The sequence below is a fragment of the Vulpes vulpes genome, chromosome 6 (assembly GCF_048418805.1).
Source record: "Vulpes vulpes isolate BD-2025 chromosome 6, VulVul3, whole genome shotgun sequence".
In the NCBI taxonomy this organism is placed as follows: domain Eukaryota; kingdom Metazoa; phylum Chordata; class Mammalia; order Carnivora; family Canidae; genus Vulpes; species Vulpes vulpes.
In genome coordinates, this window is record NC_132785.1 from 25,427,389 (window position 1) to 25,451,169 (window position 23,781).

Genomic DNA, 23,781 nt, shown 5'->3' on the forward strand with positions numbered 1-23,781 from the left:
TAGGCAGTGGATTTTCTTTAAGATTAGAAGCTTCAACTATCTTTCACTTCCCTGATCCATTTTTATTCCCAATACACTGTGAAACAAACTAATGGATAGTAATGGCATTATAGACCATTTTAGGGTCTGATAGTCCCTAGTTGACACATGTAGTTCTGTCACAAATGTTAGGTAGTGAGCTCAATATTTTTGCTGTATTTTTCCTTGAAGGTATAACAATCAATCGTTATGTAAACAGCGATTCCAATAAATAAGAGAAAAAGAAAAAATACTTTTTTTGTTGTTGTTTTATGGAAATTAACTTGAGCGCTCTGGATTAATCCCAAAAAAAGTTAAGTTTCCTAAAATAATTGCACTTGAATTAGGTGTAGACAAGCTAATTGTAAAAAATTGGAAGTTACTGTAAATCTTTTCATTACAGTGCTTTGCAGGTGTACTTAAGTTATTGCTTCACTTGAAAGAAATGGAAACTGGAAATCTAAGGTGATGAATTATGGGTACCTTCCATGCATGAAAGATGACAAGGAAATCCAATCAGCCAACTTATGCAAAAATAAAATACCTTGGCCTTGGACCAAAGATAGGCAAAAGGATTAACATTTATGTTTTTAATTAAGATAAAATGTAGAAGTTGTTAATATATGATTTTTTGACATAACCAAAAGTGTTGATGTAAGATCCAATACTGGTTCAATACTGATTCTAATGATATAGGATAAGCCAATAAATCCATTTTTATTATTGTCATTGTTATTATTTTATTAGTATTTGGTGGATGCGTGAATGGGAACCTTTGCAAAGATTCAGCCAAGTGGACACCAACATTATTGGGGCTTGAATATTTTTAGCATTTTATGAATGACCCCTTTACCATTCTTCACAGTAAAAAGTTCATAAAGATACATTTTTATCTTTATAATCAGAATGTGATCATGTACCAACAAACAGCTTTGACATCACTAGAGAGTCGGGTTCAAGCCTAGATTTAGCGATTCAAATCTATATTTGAAAAAGACCCCAGGTGATCTGTCTCTGTTAAAGTTTGAAAAGTACTGATCTAGAGTTTTCCGAGTGGGCATGAATAACTGATAACATTTCAGTTATAAAAGGACAATCTTGAAAAGATTTGAAGGCTAGGTTGGGATAATGAATCTATGAGAACATAATTAATGTATGTTGTGTAGATTGCATGAGACTGTGATGACTGATGCTAAAGAAAAAACGTGAATTTGAAAGAAAAGGAATGACTTACAGAGCTTGTTTGTTGGCTTAATGTATATATCTCTGAAAATTGTAACTGAGAGCAAATATTGGTAAGGATATTAAATTGCTGGTAATTTTCCTGCTTTTTGGAGAACTGATTTGAATATACGGTATGGTCACAACCTAATATATGCATATTTATTTGTAGAAATAATAGAAATACAATTGCAATTTTTATTTGCAACAACAGAAACATTAATATTTAAAGCCATTGTTTGCCTCTGTCTCCTGCTGATAACTGTTTTCCTTAAAAGCACTACAAAAGACATTTTGAACAGATGGTGGCTGGTTTTCTCTATCCTGCATCCCTTCACAACTGCCACTGAGCCTCACCATTCATTAATCTTCCATAGACTTCCAGTAGCACAGCAACTAAATTACACACATGCACACACTGAGGCCAGCGTTTCTGTCAGGCTTAAAATTAAACTGAAGAGCACCGTGCCAAGTCTTTTAACCAAACTTCACTATAAAACAGTTTGAAAAATAAACATTTAACTTGGAGGCTGACCCAGGAATATCCAGTCTTAAATGGGAAATTCTGGCTGGACATTACATCTTAGACATTCTCTACCGTGTGTATCAGAAATCTGAGAGTGAAATTAAATCCTCAGAACATCTGGTTTGAATTCACCTAGACTCATAACCGTTTTTAAAATGAGCTATTTCCTTGATCTTTGAAATAAGAAAAAGAAAAAAAATGACATCTTCATCCAAATTATTACTTGCTGATAAAAGCAAATAAAATAATACTACATATTTTTAAATTAGTCCAACTACATATTTTCTAAAAAATGAAGCAGGTTTATCAAATATGCAAAACATACTCTATGTTTTGAATAGATACAACTACCTTATAAAGATAAATAATGTATACTTCATAAGCACTGTTTTTATAATTTTTAAATTTTGATGTAGTTTTAAATTTAGAAAAGTTGTAAGAAAAATACAGAATTTCTGCCCTCTATACCCAAATTCACCGAATTGTTTAAATTTTACCCCAATTGATTTATTATTTCTCTGTATATTTTTAATATATGTGTTTTCATGTTCAATACTATTTGATTAAGTTGGAAACATGATGTCCTATATCTCTAAATTCTCCCATATATATTTCCTAAGATCAGGGTCATTTTTTTACATGACCAAAGTTTAATTATCAAAATTAGAAAATACAACATGAATACTTTATCTAACCTTTACTTTATATCAAATTTAATGTACTTGGTTTGTCCCAATAATGTCCATTAGGGCTATATTTTTCTCCCAATTTAAGATCAGATTCAATGTCTTACATTGCATTTATTGCCCTGTGTCTGATCTCATTCAATCTCAAAGTTTCTTAGTTGCTACTTCAGTGTTCATGACCTCAACACTTTTGAAGACTGCAGGCAGTTATTACACAGAAAGTCCCCCAATGTAGGTTTGTGTAATATTTCCTCATTCAAGTTCCTCATTCAATATTTCCTTATTCAAGTTATTCAAGTTATCTGGGAGCAAGAATATCACAAAAGAGACAAAGTGTCCTCAGTGTATCACATCTGTGGACACATGTTGGTGATTTTTCCTATTATTAGCAATGATGCTAATAACTTTGATCACTTGGTTATGGTGGTGTCCACCAATTTCTTTGTTGAAATGTTACCTTTTTTTTTTCTTTTTGTGATTAATTCCAGGCACCTTTTGAAACATATTTAATGTGTCATTGAAAAGAGTAAGAAATTCCCATCGTGTTTGAAGAACACCAACTTTCAACTTTCGATATTTATGTCCAGGGTATAGGAATTTTGTTTTTACAAGAAGCATGCTTAATCACTCTAAAATATAAAAATCAAATTCTATATCTGTCAACATTTTTGCAAACTTTTTTAAGTCAAATGACTTAAATTACAACAGTGAATCAACAAGTTTAGATTAAATAAAACTTTTGTATCTTCTGATATTTTGGGACCACTCTAAAAAACCACAATGCTTTTGACCTAAGGTAAAAAACTGAGCCTTTAAACAAATAAACAAACCTGTTGTATCCTTAAAAAACAGAGTTTAAATATTGATTAGAGAAATTTTATCTAATTTAATTGTAGCCTCAAACACAAATTTGAGATTGTAATTTAGAGCCAAAGTTATCTTTTTAATTGCACCAGCTTTAGAATAAAATTAGCATTAAGGATAATCTCCCAATCTCCATAATTATGGAGATTTCTACATAGAAAGCTGGGAACTAAAAAGCTCGGGATATTATATGTTGACATTCCTCTACTGCTCTGTATATACTTTGTTCAGTACATATTAACTGTAAATCTGTTGTACTATCATGTTAAATAGTTATCTCATCAGGCTTATAGGTTTAAATATTCAAAATATTATATTCTTCACGTTAATGTAAGCACTTTTTTTTTTCCTCTAGGGATGTATTTCATGGGCCTTAATAGGAAGGGGGAGGTAATTTAACATTTATTAAGTATCTACTTACCAGTCTCTGTGTTAAAGGCTTTTTACATTACAAATATTTTTAAAGGTTACTTGTGGGAAATCATGAATACATTTGAAGCTAAAGCAATAGGGGTGTTAAGCTTGAAGCTAAACTGTGTTTATAATCTGGTATTACTTTGAATGGTTATATTTTAGAAAACTAATGGGGTAAGCTAAAAAAAATCCACTAAAATGAGGAACTGAATAGGTTTTTTTTTTAAGATTTTATTTATTTATTCATGAGAGACAGAGACAGAGAGTGAGAGAGAGAGAGAGGCAGAGAGAGAAGCAGGCTCCATGCAGCGAGCCTAACTTGGGACTCGATCCTTGGTCTCCAGGATCACACCCCGGGTGAAGGCGGCGCTAAACCACTAAGCCATCAGGGCTGCCCTGAATAGGTTATTTTTTTAAGGAAAAAAATAATTTTAACTTAGAGAGGAAGTGGTAATGAATACAGCACAATGTCAACCCAGATACTAGACAGATTCATGGCTATGTTTTAGGTGAGGATGCACACAAAAAAAGGATGGATGAAAACTGAAAGAGCTATTTTTCTCAGAAACCTTTTAGACACTGAGGATGTAAGTACCCAAACAGCCCTTATATCAGCAAAAATTGAAAATGGGAACATTTGAACAGGCTTGAACACTTCTGAAATCGGGTGTGGACAGCCAAGGAACAGATAGTCATTAGCACTGCGGTGATGCCTTCACAGAAGATGCCTCAACAGAATTCTTCACTACTCTTTGCAATGGTTACTTCAATTCACTTAGTCCATAAGGATTTTACCTACACAATCATATGGCAGGCACTACTCTAGGCACTGAAATTACAGCACTGGATACAACTTCTAAGAAGAGATGTTAGGAGGCGCCTGGGTGGCTCAGTTGGTTAAGCATCTGACTTTTGATTTCAACTCAGATCATGATCTCAGGGTGGGGAGACTGAGCTCTGTTTTGGACTCTGCACTTAGCATGAAGCCTGCTTAAGATTCTCTCCTTCCCTCTCTGCTCTTCCCTCTGCTCATGCTCTAAATTAATTAATTAATATTAAAAAAAGAAGACATATTAGGCTTTGATTACTTATTGCAAAGTTCAGAAAGAATTATACTAAAAGCTGATTATGTTACTTACTGGATAAATAGTGTACAAACATGGCTTCATGTCCGATGTGTTTGGCTGTGTGATGATGGCGTAGGGAGTTGACCGTATAAAATATAAATTGTGAAAATCCATAATCTGAAGTTATTTGAGATTACTGAAAGCATATGCATATATACATCAATAGATATTGATTTTAAAAAAGGGCAGGTCACGTTTCATGCCTATCCCTGTGGCAAAAAGGCTATCTCTAAAATGTACAAACTAAGAATAGAAAAGCAAAAAAGATAAATTGATCTTTCTATAGGATTTCTGACTTCAAACTATATGGATCTATCTTTAGCCAAAGGATATTCAACAGCAATACTATGCAATAGTTTAGAGTGTTATTCAGTGTATTAGTTTCCTATTGTTGCTGTAACAAATTGCCACAAACTAAGTGGCTCAAACTAAAGCAAATTTATAATCTTAGAGTACTAGAGAATATGAATCTGAAATAGGTCTCAGTAGGTTAACATCAAGGTGTTGACATGGTTGTGTTCTTTTCTGGAAGCCCTAGGGGCAACTTGTTTTCTTTCCCAGCTTCTAGAAGCCACTCTCATTCTTTTATTTGTGGTTTCCTTTTATCTTCAAAGTTGGTAGTGACCTGTTGAAACTTTCTCACTCTGCATCACTTGGACACTCTTCCGTCTCCCCTTTTCATTTTTAAGGTCTTTTGTAATTACACTGGGCCCACATGGATAACACAGGGTAATCACCCTCTTTCAAAGTTTGGTGATTAGCAATCTTAATTCTATCTACTATTTTCATTTCTTTTTGTCGTGAAACTTCACACATGCACAGGTTCAGGAGATGAGGATGTAAATATCTTTGGACCGGGGTGGGCAGTCATTGCTCTGCCTATCAAACATACATTGCTTATTTGGCATATAGACTTCTGATTTGCCAAGAGATTCAGAATGAAAGTTTCATTCTGCCATTAAAATATATATCTTTTGTTATTTTTAAAATTGTTTGGTTAAATTACAATATTAAAAAATTTTATATTGTCTATAGAGTTCCTTTCAGATACTCCCACAGATTTTTTTTCCTTTGGAATAGAATTATGTTCAAATGAAATAAAGCCTATGGAAAATTTTACTTTTTGCAACAGAAAATATCATAATGCATTAATAAATCCTGATTAAATTGCAGGTTAATAGGTGATATACAAATGCCATTTGAGTTGCTGTAACAGAATGCCTTAAATGGGGTGGCTTACTTTACAGTATTCTGAAGGCTGAGAAGACAAAGATCAAGGGGCTAGCAGATTCAGTGTGTGACAAGGACCAACTTCTGTTTCATAGACAGTCATTATTTGGCTGTGTCCTCACATGGCATAAGACATACGGGTACTCTGTTGCATATTTTTTTTAAGAGCAGGAATCCCATTCATGAGGGGTCCATCCTTATAACCTCATCACCTCCCAAAGGCTAAATATCCAAATACTAACACTTTGGGAATTAGGTTTCAACATATGAATTTGGTGGTGTGGTACGGGATACATTCTGTCTATAGCAGCAAACCATATTAAATATTTTCCTAAAATTGGTATGTTTTTGTATTTATAATTAAGATGTTAGTTTAGAAAACTTATTCCTCAAGACCTACATAAAACTGCACAAAACATTAACTCCAAATACTGTGGTAAGTCCACAGCCATCCCATTATTTAATTCTTAGAAGCTGGGAGATGGGTCTCTTGATAAATATAATAATTTATCAGAACTCTTGATTTATAGCATGTGATTGATAACTACCTTTATAATTTGTTACAATCTAAAAGATCATTACATTGATAAGTAATTTGCTCCAGTGGTTGCCTTTGAAGTAAGACAGATCTGATCTGATTTCCAAGTCCCTATTTTTAGAGGTCTATAATGGCTCTGGCTCTTCCCACTCCATAGCATTCAATTGCCTTTAGGAAAACTCAGGCCCTGCTCAGGATATGTCCATCAGTAGGTAGACAGGCAGAAGGCTGGTATGGGAGAATCAATAGACCACTGGAGCTTCCATCTCTGCAGGGTCTGACTGATTAGTATAATCTGGAATAATATTTTCTCATCGGTAAAATGGGAATACCTAGGTCATATAGGTTTCTGGGATATAAATGAAATGGCCCCTAGAAAGTGACTAGCAAATACATAATTCTTGCTCTAAAGTCTGTCTCTTCTTTGCCAAAGGGTTGTGGGTAATATTTTTTGTTGGTGTTCCCAAATATCCCATAATATTATATTTCTTGTTGCAAGCCATTCAACTCTGAACACAATATTTTATTCATCCTTCTTAAGAAAAATCCAGGAGTTCTCAAATTGTTTAAATTTCACTGTAATCTATAAAGTGAGTAGTACATAGTATAAATCAAATCTAAGATTATACAAATTTTTGGAGCTGGAAAACAAGATTGTTAATGGGGATAACAATTGTTATTGTTATTAACTTTTTTAGATACACACCTGCTGTGAAATCTTGGTTTTCCTGCCTTGCCAACGTAACAGTTTGTGCTTACCTGACTAGTGAAGTTCCAGGAATCTCACAGATATGCTGGGTACAGATGGTTCAAAAGTATTCTTACGACAATTAGGCCTTTGGGATCTACAAACAGGGCAATATACTCCCTAAAATTATGAGATTCCTTGGGGCAATTGTTGACAGCTGCAGTGCATACAGGCATGGGCTAATTGCCAATTAAATGACCTATACTGGGTGTTACAGAAAGACTGGGAGAAAGATCACACCCTACTGAGCTCTTTTGTTATCTTATATAGTAAGCTACCTTTAATTATACAAAATGCACTAGAATGTGCCTAATAATTCAACATAACTTTGAATGAAATTTTTACCACAATAAAGCTGGCATGTTTCCATTACTGTGATAAAAATAGACTGGTCAAAAATAATAACAAATTTTACTTAAAATGATCTATCTGGTTATTATTATAAATTTGACTGTTTGAGTCAATGGCCTTTTTAACATTAAAAGTAATGAATTACATTATTCAGGTGTGTGTTTGTGATAGAGAAACATTTCAATTATTCCTTCAGTTTTTTCTAAAGATGTTATTTATTTGAGAAAGAGATAGAGAGAGAGCACAGGAGGGAGAAGCAGACTCCACGCTGAGCAGAGAGCCTGATGAGAGGCTCAATCCCAGGACCCTGAGATCATGACCTGAGCAGAAGTCAGATGTTTAAATGACTGAGCCACACAGGTGCCCCTAGTTCTTTCAGTTTTAAAGCAGCTGAATTATAAGGCTAATTTTTTAAAGAAAGATATTTTGAGGGGCACTGAGGTGGCTCAGTCAGTTACGCATCTGCCTTCAGTTCTGGTCATGATCCCAGAGTCCTGAGACTGAGCCCCAAATCGGGCTCCCTGCTCAGCAAGGAGTCTGCTTCTCTCTCTCCCCCTCTGTCCCTCCCCCTGCTTGTGTTCTCTCTCTCTCAAGTAAATGAATAAAATCTTAAGATAAAAAGCTATTTTGAATATAATTTTAGAATGCTATTTTTAGTTAGTAAGGCTAACAAAATGGCAGTATTTTAGTGTGTAGGTAGTTCAATGATAAAGACCAGAAAGCAGTGAAATTATAGTTATTAATTCTATAATTTGAACAACTGTTAGTTTATTGTGGATGAAAGTACTCTGTAAAGGAGAATCTCGATGCACTGGAAGAAATATTTTAACAGTGGCATTTACAGAAGATTCAGGAAAGCCTAGCTTGAGGAGCTGCAGAAAGAAGTAACGGAGGACTCAGCAGGATTGGATCCACTCTATGACTGTCGTATGCTATCCTGTTTGGGGGAGGGCTTAATTGTTATATTACTCAGACACTAACAGATATTACTTAAAAGAGTCATAAAATATGACCAGAAGAAAAAAGAATATACATAAAATCTTATATCACATAGAGCATATTATTGTTTGAGGCCAAAATATATACATATAAAGGTAGAGCCAGAAAGTATGCATGAGTAAAACATAGGAAATAAATTATTAAATTTTAGGGTCAACTAGTTTCAGTATTCAACTGAGTGTTAAAAAATCATAGGCTACAAGTTTCAAGGAATTGAAAAGCTTATCTTATAAATTTATACCACAAATAAATGGTATTACCAACTTGACAAAAAATTAAAAGCAAGAGGCTAATTGTAAACAAGACTAAAATCTGTTTAATTGTGGAAAAATGAAGAAAATTTAAAAGGCAAGTCAGGAATGTTCACCACACTGATCACACTCCAGGAGCCCAATGATTATCACCATCAAGGCATTTTCAAACAGTGCACAGTAATGGAAAACATTGCAGGCTAGTCACAAACTGAGATCAAGCCTGTAAACAAATAGAAATACAACTTGAAGAAAAATGTGTTAGAAAAGGTTTTAATTATTCAAAAATCTTTAGAGGTGGTTAATCAAACCTAGAAAATATTACACTGTAAAGACATCTGTTGAGAAAAAGAATAATTGGGAACTTATTTAGAACTTTTTTATCTACATCATCAATATTAACAAAAACAATTACACTTCATTTAAGTAAATTTGCTTTGCAATATATTTACTTCTTAACAATTGCTAAAACAGGATACTAATGACATTTAGAATTAGATATCTTGGTTTCAATATATTTGTTCTTTTTTTTTTTTTGTGGTAGTATTAAATGCAGATACCAGACACTACATATGGCCACACAAATTAGTAATAAAGGACCTAAGGGTGGGTCACAGGGATGGAAGTATGCAATCTAGTCTGGGAAGGAGAAAGGTACGAACTGGGAGAGAAGCTGTAAGAACACAGTTCAAAATGTGCTTTGAAAAGGGTAAATAGTAGTTTCACTACTATTAGAAACTACTATTAGTTTCACTACTATTAGAAAAATATTACTTCCCTCAAAATTGATTGTAAATTTAAGTGAAACCTTCAAATTTAAGACTGGAAAATAGTAGTATGTGGGTTAAAATGCAAATGCGAATCTATGTTAATATATAATTTGGAATGCAAATAAGTAGATTTTTTTTTACTTTAAAATATAAAGAAGTGTTTTAGCTCAGAATAGAGATAATAAAATTTCATATGTAAGAGAAAGGGAGAAAGTTATTGACCTTCTCCATCCACTTCTCTCATTCCTGTAGATCTTTTTAGATAAACTTCCGTCTTTCTTGGAAATGAACCACATATAGTTTGAAGGTGACTGATATTGAAAGGTTATGCCCATCTCTTTTTCCTTTTGCACTTGTTTGCTGATTTCTTTGTAAACCACTGTCTCCTGATTTAAAAAGATGACTGGCGAATAATGTTTTATTCAACATAGTACTGGAAGTCCTAGCCATAACAGTTAGATAATACAAAGAAATAAAAGGCATCCAAGTTGGTAAGGAAGAAGTAAAACTCACTATAGGCAGATGACATGATGCTATATATAAAAAACCCTAAGGACTTCACCAAAAACTACTAGAACTGATAAATGAATTCAGCAGGATACAAAATCAATCTTTTGCATTCCTATACACAAATAATGAAGCAGCAGAAAGTGAAATTAAGAAAACAATCCAATTTACAATTACACCAAAACAACAAAATACCCAGGAATAAATTTAACCAAGGAGGCGCAAGACCTGTTCTCTGAAAACTATAAAACTCTGATGGAAGAAATTTAAGATGATGCAAAGAAATGGAAAGACATTCCACACTCATAGTTTGGAAGAACAAATATTGTTAAAATGTCTATACTACTCAAAGCAATCTGCAATTTAAATGCAAGATGTAATTTAATGCAATCTCTATCAAAATACCAACATTCTTCACAAAACTAGAACAAGCAATCCTAAAATTTGTGTGGAACCACAAAAGACCTTGAAGAGCCAAAGCAATCTGGACAGTTACATGCAAAAGAATAAAACTGGACCATTTCTTTCACTATGCACAAAAATAAACTTAAAGTGGATTAAAGACCTAAATGTGAGGCCTGAACTTTAAAAATCCTTGAAGACAGCACAACCAGTAATGTCTCTGACATCAGCCATAGTAATACTTTTCTAGAGATGTCTACCAAGGCAAGGGAAATAAAAGCAAAAATAAATTATTTGCACTATCAAAATAAAGTTTCTGCACAGTGAAGGAAACAATCAACAAAACTAAAAGATAAGCTACTAAATGAAAGAACATATTGGCAAAATGGCATATCTGATAAAAGATTCATATTCAAAATATATAAAGAACTGATGCCACTCAATACTAAAAAAAATCAAATTTTAAAAAAATAAGCATGAGGCATGAATAGACATTTCTCAAAAAAGATATTTCTGCAAAGAGGACATCCAGATGGCCAACAGACACATAGACCCCTGTTGGTGAGGATGTGGAGAAAAAGGAGCCCTCTTGCACTATTGTTAAGAATGCAAATTGGTACGGACCCTGTGTAAAATAGTATACAAATTCCTCAAAAAATTAAAAATAGAACAATCCTATGATCCAGGAATCACACTACTGGGTATTAACCCAAAAAACACTAATTCAAAAGAACATACGCACTCTTATGTTTATTGTAATATAGCCAAACTATGAAAGCAGCCCAAGTGTCCACTGACTGAAGAATGGATGAAGAAGAGGTAGCATATACACACACACACACACACACACACACACACACACGCACACACACACACACACAATGGAATATAACTTAGCTATAAAAAAGAATAAAATTTTGCCATTTGCAATATATAATGCTAAGCAAAGTAAGTCAGAGAAAGACAGATACCATATGATATGACTCGTGTGTAATTTAAGAAACAAACAAATGAACAAAGAAAAAAGAGAGAGAGAGAGAGACAAACCAAGAATCAGGCACTTAACTATAGAGAACAAACTGGTGGTCACCAGAGGGGAGGTGGGTGGGGGAATGGGGAAAATAGAATGGGAAATTAAAAAGTACATTTATCATGATGTAAAAAATAAAATGAAATTTAAGAAAATTTAAAAAGGTAATTAGACTTACAACTTGAGGAAATTGGAAGATTATAAGAGAAGGAATCTATCTAAATGCTTCAGTTCTAGCTTCTGTGTAAGAAAGAGATAGTAGAGTGGTGATAAATGGTTATTCAATTACTCAATGTGATCAGGGAACCAAATATTGATGCTGATAGTCAAGTAAATTTTGAAGTTTATACAAGTGATGACAGTAAAAGTGAGGACATTGTGCAGAGTGTGTTATATTTCTTGCACAGAATTATTTGCTTTTTCTTTGTTTGGAACTCATCAGCAAAGATTCCCCTACTGTCAACAAATACCCATGTGTAGTAATTAGGACTTCAGTCCTCCATTTTTCTTCCCTTATCTTACTGTTACTGTCCTGAAACCTTATTTTAGAAAATTGACCAACTAACATGTTTCATGTGGCTTACTCCGGATATATCTAAGCACATCTAAACTTAGATGGAGGGGATCCCTGGGTGGCTCAGCAGCTAAGCACCTGCCTTCAGCCCAGGGCATGATCCTGTAGTCCCAGGATCAAGTCCCACGTTGGGCTCCCTGCATGGAGCTTGCTTCTCCCTCTGCCTGTGTCTCTGCCTCTCTCTCTCTCTGTGTCTTTCATGAATAAATAAAAATAGGATCTTCAATAATAATAATAATAATAATAATAATAATAATAAAATAAATAACTTAGATGGAGTTGGTCTAATCAAGGAACATCTGGCTTCTGTCTTTTTTTTTTTTAAGTAGTTTTCCTTAGGAACTATCAGTATGTTGTTGTTAGAGTGTAGAGTTCTAACCGAGTAGAGAATATGGGCAGTCAACAATATGTACTTAAAGGTTACACAACTGCAAAATGACTGCATTATCCTGGTTCACATACACTGCTTTTGTACTGTTGGTCTTATACCAGAAACATTTTTTTAATTGTTACTTGCTTTTTAAAACATTGTTTAACCACTTAAAGAAAATTTGGTCATGACATACTTTGCCTCCAATATATTTCAAGTTGTATATTTGTTTTTCAATAAAAAACTGTAAATTTAGCACCACCCCCCTGTTTTTATTCTAGTAATACTTCTGGAGTTTCTATTAAGTGGCTGGCAATATTGCAGAAACTAGAAACATCAAGAAGAAGGTGGACAGCAGCTCTGCTATCATGGAGATTATATTTCAGAGGGAAAGAAAAACAATAGAAGGGAAATTAATAAACTGCTAAAACATTTAAAGTGAAAATAAGCACTGTGAAGAAAACTGGAGTAGATTAAGTGATAGAGTAGGGTAACGTAAGATTCTGACACTAAAAACTGTCCAACTTGGCCTAAACATGACCTCGGTTCTCATAATTGTTCTTGTCCTTCTTGATAATCCTGAACTACCCAGTAAGTGGTTGTTAAGCCACAAAAATAATTCCTCCCTCTTTGAGGACCATCTTTAGACTAGTTTTTTCCCATCCATGTGAAAGTTCAGCTAACCACTCATGCTAATGCTCTATGATAATCCTGCCCAATTTCCTCCAGTTCAAACACCCCTTTGAAATTGTTCTCATGCTACACAATTCTAAGTGAAGGATTATACCCTGTAGTACAACTAAAAACTAAATAGATAAATTAAAACAAAATTCTAAAACCATACAAATAATTCAACTGAAGTCAGAAAATGAGAAATAGGATAGAAAAGTCAAGCAGAGAGAAAATGGCAACAAAATTGTAGACCTAAATCTAACTTTACAAGAATCTACATTTAGTGCTATCATTTAAACCCTTCAAATAAAAGGCAAAGATTATCAGACAGCTTAAGAAAGTAAGACCCAGTTGTATTCTCTATACAAAACCACTTTAATTTAAAAGTTACACATATTTTGAAAATAAGTAGATAGACTAATGAAAACACATGCAACAAAAACTTACAAAGTAGATAATTTCCCAATTATAATAGGATTTTTTTTAAATTTTTTAAAGATTTTATTTATTTATTTATTATTGAGAGACACAGAGAGAGAGAGAGGCAGACACACAGGCAGAGGGAAAAGCAGGCTCCAAGCAGGGAGCCTGAGGCGGGACTCGATCCCAGGTCTCCAGGGTCACGCCCTGGGCTGAAGGCGGCACTAAACCACTGAGCCACCCGGGCTGCCCCAGGATATTTTTAACAAGGCTTTCTCAGCAACTGGCAGAATAACTAGGTAAAGAATCAGTAAATGCATAAATTCTCTAAACTACACTATTAAGCACCATGTACTAACTGATATATATATGGAACATTGCTCAATAGCCAACAACAGCAGAATACAGATTATTTTCAGGTTAATATGTACACATGGTTCTTTTACCAACAAAAATATATTTTGAACCTTATAATGAGCTGCAGTACATTGAGTATTATTGGTATCATATAGAATATATTTTCTGACTGCAATGGAACTAAATTAGAAACCAATATCGATGATATATAAAACCCCCTTCCAAAAAATGTTCAAAAAGTAAACACAGATATATAAATAATGCCTATGTTTTAAAAAACAAGTAATAGGTAAAATAAATAATAAAAACAATAAGTAGAAGATATAACAAAATTTGGGGGTTGCAGCTAAAACAGTGCCTATAGGAAAATTTATAGCTTGAAGTGACAATATTAAAAATAAACAAATACAGAATACTTCAGCTCAATAATCTAACAATACCTTAAGCTAAAAACAAACTAGAGTAAAAATAAAGTCATAGTAATATTTATGCAGAATTTAAATATTTAAAGCAGAATTCAACAGAATTTGAGAGCTAAATATGGAGAAAATTAATATTATAAACTTGACCAACTCCTGACTAGACTGATTTTTTTAAAAACCCAAAATGGTAATATCAATATTAAAAGAGAGTGTACTACTGCATGTTTAAGACAATAGCCAAACACAAAATATTTTCAAATGAATTTTTAAAAGACATGAAGACATCTATGCTAAAAACTACAGAACACTGCTGAAAGAAACCGAAGAAGACTAAAATAAATGGAAAGGTACATCATGAATACAGATTATCCAGATGTCAATTCTTCCTAAATTGACCTATATTCAACATAATCTCAATCAAAATACCAGCGGGCTTTTCTTATACAAATTAACAAATTATATCTGAACTTTATAGGGAAATGCAAATAATCTAGAAAAAAACAAATATTTGGAAAATTAACAAAGTCAACTGACTTTCAATACTTACCAAAAAGCTAGAATTAACAAAAACAATGTGATAATGGTAAAAAAAAAAAAATAGGTTCACAAAAATAGGTTCACAAATCAGTAAAACAAATTAGAATTATAAGTACATTCACATGCATATATTTTGGCAAAAATGCCAAGGCAATTCAATGGTAAAAAGAAAACCTTTATAGCACATGTTATTGGGGCAGCTGAATATTCAAATGAAATAAAATATCAATTCTTCCATTACATAATACACAAAATTTAGCTAGCAATAGATCATATACAAGAGCTAAAATTATCAAAAATATATTGAAGTAAGCAAATATTTCTCAGCTAAATAGTGGGAAGTATCAATCATAAAAATTAATAACTATAAATTTCCAAAATTAAAGACGTTTTCTTTCAAAACACATTTAGGGTATGAAAAGTTCATCATGAAATAGGAGCAATATTATATCAGATCCCGCCAGAAAACGTATCTAAAATATATAAATAATGTCTACCATATACCATCTAATTCGAAAAGAAAGAAATTGGCCAAAAACAATACAAGAGATATCCACAATGACATGCTAGGGCACCTCCTCTACAATGGATAGAATAAAAGAAATGAAATTTCCAATCATTAGTGAGAAAATGAAGTAAGTGGAACTTAACACTTTTAAAAGTGTGGGAGTTGATTCAAAGTTAAATATCCAGTTACCATAAAACTTGACCATTTCACTGCTAGGTATTTACTAAAGATAATTAAAACTATGTGCTTATGCAATGATTTTTACATGAATGTTTATAAAGGCTTTATTTTAAGTAGTTCGAAAGTGAAGAACCAGTGCCTATCTACAGGTATATCCCTACAATAAGATACTACTTAGCAATACATAAAATGAATAGTAATGGACACAACAATATGGGTAAATACCATTATGTCAAGTGAAAGAACCAGACACAAAGAGTATGTATTCATATATATAAGTACATTAATGGAAAATTCTGTGAAAGTCAAAATAATGTTTAATGACTAATAGCTTGAGTATTGGTTTCTTTGGGCCAGGAGCACAGAGAAGCATGAGTTTCAAAGGAACACAAGAAAACCTTTGAAGGTGATGAAAATATTCTGTATCTTGACTGTAGCAATGGTTTCATGATTGTATACATGTGTATTCATAAGATTGCATACTTTATTTTATTTTTTTTAATTTTTTTTAAATTTTTATTTATTTATGATAGTCACACAGAGAGAGAGAGAGAGAGAGGCAGAGACACAGGCAGAGGGAGAAGCAGGCTCCATGCACTGGGAGCCCGATGTGGGATTCGATCCCCGGTCTCCAGGATCGCGCCCTGGGCCAAAGGCAGGCGCTAAACCGCTGCGCCACCCAGGATCCCCAGATTGCATACTTTAAATGCATGGCTTTTTGTATTATTTTTTAAGATAATATTTATTTATTCATGAGAGACACAGAGATAGAGAGAGTCAGAGACACAGGCAGAGGGAGAATCAGGCTCCATGCAGGGAACCCGATGCAGCACTCGATCACCAGACTCCGGGATCACACCCTGAGCCAATGGCAGATGCTCAACCACTGAGCCACCCAAGTGTCCTTTGTATGTATTTTTTTTTACCAAAGTAAAGTTAATAAAGACATAAGTTAGATGAATGAATATAAATAAACTGATTTAGGGTTATTATAAAACATATTCAAGAAGATCATCTAGAGAATGCCTAGACTGTGCTAGAAAGTGCCAGAAATCGAATGTGACCAACCAGAGGCTGTGCAGGAAAGAGCACGTAAAATACGTTTAGAAATGTACCTGAGAGAAATGTAGTTCTGAGAGAGAGGGTCAGCTTTGATAATAACTTCCATATGGAGAACAAATGCTAGCTCATAACAGTAAAAGTGGAAAAGATCCTTCTTTATTTTTCTACGTTTTTCCCAGTTAACTCAGAAACTCATGTATCCAAATGTCTCGAGAAAAAGGGAGGGCCTGGCAGCTGCTAAAGAGAAGAATCTGGCAGTGGCCCCTCTTCTGCATGTATGCTCCTTACCTGTGGTAGGAGAGGGTCATTATATGAGCAAAGTGTAAGGAATCAGGGCTATGAACCCAGTTGAATATTCAAAGGACTCCAACCCCAGCCATTATCTAATTGAACTACAAGAAGAGACTCTAAAGGACCAGCTGTGCTGTTAAGCCATAAAACCATGACAACTCCAAATGAATTGTTTTAGATCTCTTTTCTTGGAGGAAAAAAAAAATTGATAACTGGAACAGAATTTCTTACCAGGAAGATGGTATTTCCATCACAGAAACCGAAAATATGTAGCATTATCTTTGGGACCTTGTCAAGAGCTTAGGCCTAAAAGTCCTCCAAAAGGGTATTAACTAGACTGTGAGGAAACTGTTACTGGAGTCTGGAAAAAGGAATACAGATGTTAGATGATGGCAGAAAATTGGTATGCTTTGGAAAATAAAAATATAACTAATGAACTAGTAAATCTGGTAAAGGAAATTTTCACTCAGTGTGTTGAAAGAGCCAATGAAGTTGTTTTAGCTCCAAGTTGTTTTACCTCTTAAGGCATGGTTAGAGAGCCATGCACTAAAGAAAGAGCTGCTCAGTTTCCAGTCATACCCGAAGGAAACATTTTCAGCCAAAACTCAGTGGGTTCAAAATTAAAGCTGTTTCTCATCCCTAGCCTACACTAAAAAAAGGAGCCTTATCTTATGAAATGACCTCAGTCTGCAAAGCTCTTTGTTACCACATCAAAAAATTTTATGGCAATGTCTAACAGATCTGCAAAGTGAGACAAAACAATTCCCAAGCATCTTAGAAATATTGTCCCACGAACCCTAATTTGCAGCCCAAAGTAAAGAGATATCTGTCCTCCAAAAAGATTTCTGGTTATGGCTCCTGTCTAAGTGAGTAGATTAAAATGTAATACACAGGAGACCCAACAAATGTTAAAGGAATTATACTGGCTTCGTCTGAAAGTGACAGAGACAGTTTAAAAATGAAAAGAGGTCCTTTAAGTCTTAAAATTTCTATAACCAGAAAATAGGATAGCAAAGTTACTCAACAGAAAACATGGTTACTTTTTTATATAAAAGGAATCATAACTCAGAAGATGGAGCCAAGAGCCCAACAGATGCATCGAAGAGCCACAGAGAACCATTCTGAGGAAACAAACCTATGCCTTAATCAAGGAACCAGTGATATGGATGTGGCAGGGCTTCAGAAATGTTATAGACTAATAACAGCTGTGTGATCTATTGTCCCTTTTTCGGAATAGTCTATTGAAGTTGTCCAACCTAAATATTTAAATTCCATGTTGTGTGTGAAAAGCTTTATTTACTTCACCCTTTTCAGGTCATTATGAGTCATATGACTTAGGAGTTAAGGACTTAACTCCTGAGGAACTACACTAGAAGAGTTTAACACACACTTGGAACTATGTAGATTGGAAGTTTCCAAACTAACACTTGGAACTATGTAGATTGGAAGTTTCCAAATTAACACTTAGAACTATGTAGATTGGAAGTTTCCAAACTAGAATCTGAAGACATAATGGTTTGAGACTGGGGTATCATGAGAGGCTGAGTGCATTCTGAAAGTGGGAAGAATGTAAATAATTTGTGGCTAGGGAGTATGTATGAAATCACAAATTCTTACCCATCTTTCCCCTTAAAAGGAAAACTATGGGCGGGGCTTGTTTAGGTTTAAGCCCATAGATATGGTGAAAGTGATGATGTGCCCATTCCTGTCTTACAGTTCTAAAAGGACAGCTTCTTCTCATTCCTCTTGGAAGACAACTACCATGATGAACTACCTTGAAATCTCCATGTTGAGAAGACCAACCTAGCCACATGGAGATAGAGGTTGAAGGAATACTCCCAGATATCAGGCATGTGAGCAAAGGTTTCCTGGACCTTCCAGTCAAACAACTAAAACTAAGAACCAAGGCCTCAGATACAAAACCTCAATAAACTGAACAACCCCAGCTAGTCTCTAGGCATCATGTAACCAAGACAAAAAAAATCCCCATATGCCCTTTCTGAATTCTAGGCAAAATTACTTGGGGTTTCCTTTAGGAAGAGAGTACTTTTCTCCAAATATCTAGCAGTCAAGAGAAAGCCAATTCTAACTGAAAGCTATGATCTGACAGTGGGACATAGAAAATAAAGATACATTTTTATTGGACTTTGGTGACCAGTAGAGATGAACACTTGAAAATGTTTCAAGACCAAGTATTAAGAAGAATATGTCAGGAAGACTCCAGTTGGACAAGTGAGAGGTGGTAACTTATGAGGAGACATGTGCCTAAAGAAAATCTGAGCTATCACTAAATAGAACCTTTTCAACATCAGAATTTATTCATAGTATATCTGGTATTTTACTTTCAGGTTTTTAATTTCAAATAAATAATTTGTAAATATTTAGTTCGATGATTGTAACCAAAATGTACTATATTTATTTCTTGAAGAGAAAGAAAGGAAATTGCAGTTTTATTTCTACCAAATGTCTTTTACTTCTAATCTTCTAGATTTTTGTTTCAGGCAGACAATTTCCATCTTAAAATGACCCTTTCTAATTACCACATTAAGGGAAAAAAAACTCTAACAAGGTTGGTTTAAGATTCATTATATCTGGCTCTAGTAGTCCATTTAATCATTACAACATGGTTAGATATTCTTTTTCACGTTACAATTGCTCCTAAGCATTGCTGGTTTGTCATGCATTGGTGATGGAAAGGCATCACACTCACTTCTAGTACATGAGTTTTCATGGAGTTTTTGGCACTGTGAAAGTGTTTTAATTAGGTATGTTTGTTCATGGGAAAACATGATAAAGAAATGCTAAACACCCACAGAGTACATGGAGAGTACTCTGTGAGTACAATATGTAAATATGAAAAAAGGTAACAAGAGACCAAAGGGATTTCCTCAATAATTGATTTTCTGATAATCATAAGGGGAATTCTAGAGAAAATTTTATTATTGTGTCATCAAGAAGTGAATAGGCATGCTTTTCTAAGAACAGGAAGCCATTAAGTTCTAGAAAGTAATCATGGTTATTCAGTACCATTGGTGGAATTTCAGATAAATGTTTGCCTATCTAGATAAATGGTTTGCAGTGTAATAGTAGTTAATGGAGTTGTTGTTCTGCTGAAATCATGTTTTCTTCCAGTCAAAGTTTTCCTATTTCCTGAAATTACTCAAAACACAGTACCATATGTAACAATTGTCAAAATAGCTTTTTTAAAAATTAATTTTATTTTTTATTTTTTTTAAATAAAAAATATTTAAGTACATAATTTTAAAAATAAAATTACCATATCTTATTAACACCAAGTTAAGTGAAGTTAAAAATCATCTGGGAAAGAATGCATTAACATTTCTGCTCATACTTTCTACTTGCTTTCTCAAATACCCCTTCTACTTGAATTAATTACACTAGTACACTTTGTCCTAGTGTGTCTATCTTACTAGATGGAGAACACATATGCTGTATTTGATATTTTTCCTTAAAAAATTCTGTTTTCTTCTGAGTGCCTCGATGGTTCAGTCACTTAAGTGTATCTTTCAGTTCAGGTAATGATTTCAGGGCCCTGGGGCTCTGGAGCAGGGAGCCTGCTTCTCCCTCTGCCTAGGTCTCTGCCTTTCTCTCTCATGAATAAGTAAATAAAATATTTTTTTAATTCTCTCTCATGGATAAGTAAATAAAATATTTGTTTAATTCTGTTTTTTCTTTATTGAATTATTATCCCTCCTTACATCTTACAGGTAAGATTTAGTTATCTAAATAGATAATTAAATAAGTAGGATTTAAGTGTTTATTAGTGCTTTAATAAATAAATTGGTTACTACAACTGTTTTATTTTTTATGACACATCTAAATTCAATGCAGATAAAAGACACCTATAACATTCAATTTTTTTAAAAGCTATAACAAACAGATTTCTACATTGAGGCTCTTCATTTATTGTCATGTTCTAAGTTGTTTTAAACTTTAATTAGTCATAGTACAGAATACCTATAAATTATATTATTGGGGGAGAGAACAAAATATCAACAAATTCAAAGATATATGTCATTTTGAAATATCTTGAACATTCCTAAGTCTTTTTTTTTTCATTCCTAAGTCTTTATTCGCTATAGTTAAATATATCTGATTATACAATTAAGGCATGATGACTATTTTTCAAATAATAGACAATAATATTTCTAATTGTCTGGAGAAGGGATGCTTCCCACTATTCTATTGTCTTCATTCCCCTAACAAATAGTACACAGACTGAAAAAATTCTATCGAGTAGGCTAGAATAACCTGTGAAGATTCAATTATTTCTTAATTACAGTCTCTCACAAATGTACAATAGAATGAGAAAGCCTGGAAGAAAAATTAAAGCCAACATAATTTTCACATGGACTTTCTTCTCTCAGAAAAATGTAGTATCTGAGAATGCCTTGAAGCCACAGAAAACTGAGCTATATAAGTTGTGCTTTTTAAAACATATATATATACAGATGTATCCCCAACCATGCAAAGATAGCTCAGAAAAGAGAGAACTTGTCAATATCTGCTTCCAGTTTGTAAAGGAGAGTATACTTTTGGGGGCATTCATGTTAATAATGTAAATGAAATTTATTTGTATTAATCTTAAATGAATAAGGAAATTAAACTTGCATTCTTTGTGCAAAAACTTCAGCAACTTATAAACATGTTTTATCAAGGGAAGATACTGTCTAAATATGGTTTTTTTTACATATTTATATCATATTTTCTATTTTGTCCTATAATCTTGTAATTGGTCTCCAATCCTACTCAGTAGCAATATTCTTCACAAAGAATTCCACAAAAGGTCAACTGGACAAATTTCTTCCCATAACAAACCATTTAAAAGGCATACATGTATAGTTAATAGCTATTTTCTACATGAAGTAAATGCTTATCTTCCTTTGACTTCCACACATTTCTTCTATCTCCTGGAATCAAACAGAGTAAGTTTTAAGGCCCCTTTCATATTGTTGACAATTACGATGTTTAAATATTTAAATATGAAGACAATTATGATGGCTGTTTCTTTCTAGGTGTACCATGATCAATTGCCTTGGCGATATATATTTCGGTTACCTACACCATTCATAAACAAGTATAAAGTCAATAAATGCTCATTGAACAAAACAGAGAATGAACTCCTATCTGTGTGTGGGAAGGGAGAAGATAGGGAATTAGAAACATTGAAAGTACTGCCAAACACCTTTAGCTTTGAAGAAGACAGTGCATAGATGTATACTCAGATCTTGCCACTATACCAACTATGCTGGCTTCCCTCTCTATATAAGACAGGATTTTAAATACTCTTCGTATAAGAAGCTTGGGAATGTGTTCATGGGGAATCTACTGAAGCACAGCAGTGATATCTTTTCTTTGCCCCATGAAGCTATGTTATGTTTTTAGCCATTTAGATTTTTAAAAGTGCTTTTTCATACACTATTCACAGTAGAAAGACTCTAGAGCATCAGCATTTGATTCAGTCTTATTTTTTTTAAATATACACAGGTATATATCTCTACAGCAGCATGCATATACTGTATTAACAAAGAATATATTCACATTTTTTTCAACAGCAGTGTGAATAATCATATGTATTGAGATACAGATGGTAGTTTAGAGAATTATCTGTTACTGTATGTGATCTCATTTTTAGGCACTTTTTTAAAAGAAGGCATTGAAGCATGACACCCCCTTTTTCTGCCCTTGCTTTCTTTATGGGATATGTATGCAAAGAGTGCTTAACAGAGCAGTGGCTTGCTCACAGGGGAATAGGGAGTTTAATGAATCATACATACTTTATTTGAAAAATATCAATAACCATTCACTGGTCTATTCTTGCATAAACTGAATAAAAATCCCCATGTAAATGGTGCATAGCTTTTTTTATGAATCATGCTCTATTTTTTAGTACAATGCTAAATCATCTTAAAACGTGTAGTTTTACCTGCCAAGCCTAAGATAAATTTCCATCAGTGATTAAAGACTAGTTCCATTCCCTATAATCCTTGTCAATTATATGAATAGGCAGTAATGGAACACTTTATTTTCTTTGGTTATTAAAACACAAAATAGTAATGCAAATGCACTGTACAATGTCTCCTTAGTAGATTGGCAGTGTAATTTATTTAATCAAATTCAGAAGTCAAAGATAGAGAAGCAGGAGTTACTCTCTTAAAGTCTACGCAGGACAAAAATGTGTTTAGCTAAGAAATGCCCACAAAAGATCAGAATGCAAATGTTAAGTCTTTCAGAGATTTCTCATCATACCAGTTGCACATAATTTCTAGTGACTAACATTTCAATTTCACTTGTAAGGCTACAACTTTTTAAATTTCTCCTTCAACATCGATCATTCATATTCATTCTGAAGAAAGCAAGCGGACCCTTAATGTCTATGGCTATATGGGGACCATTCATTTTGAAAGTTTTTAAGTCACAAAGAATAAATACGAGTCAGATTTGAATTCATGGTAAAAGTGAGAGAAAATGCATATAGCAGTGTCACATATAGAAGAAATGGAGCCTCTCCTTTTTGAATGGGGCTATGAGGAAGAAGCCAGAGAATTGAGTTTTGGTAAAAAAGTGTAATGTTGCTGGCATTATCTCTATGATACTCATGACCAGTGCTTTGAGTGAAAATTTAATAAAATTAACACTACTTTCTTGATTTATTTTTTTTTCTTTTCTTCTTAATCTTCCCTTC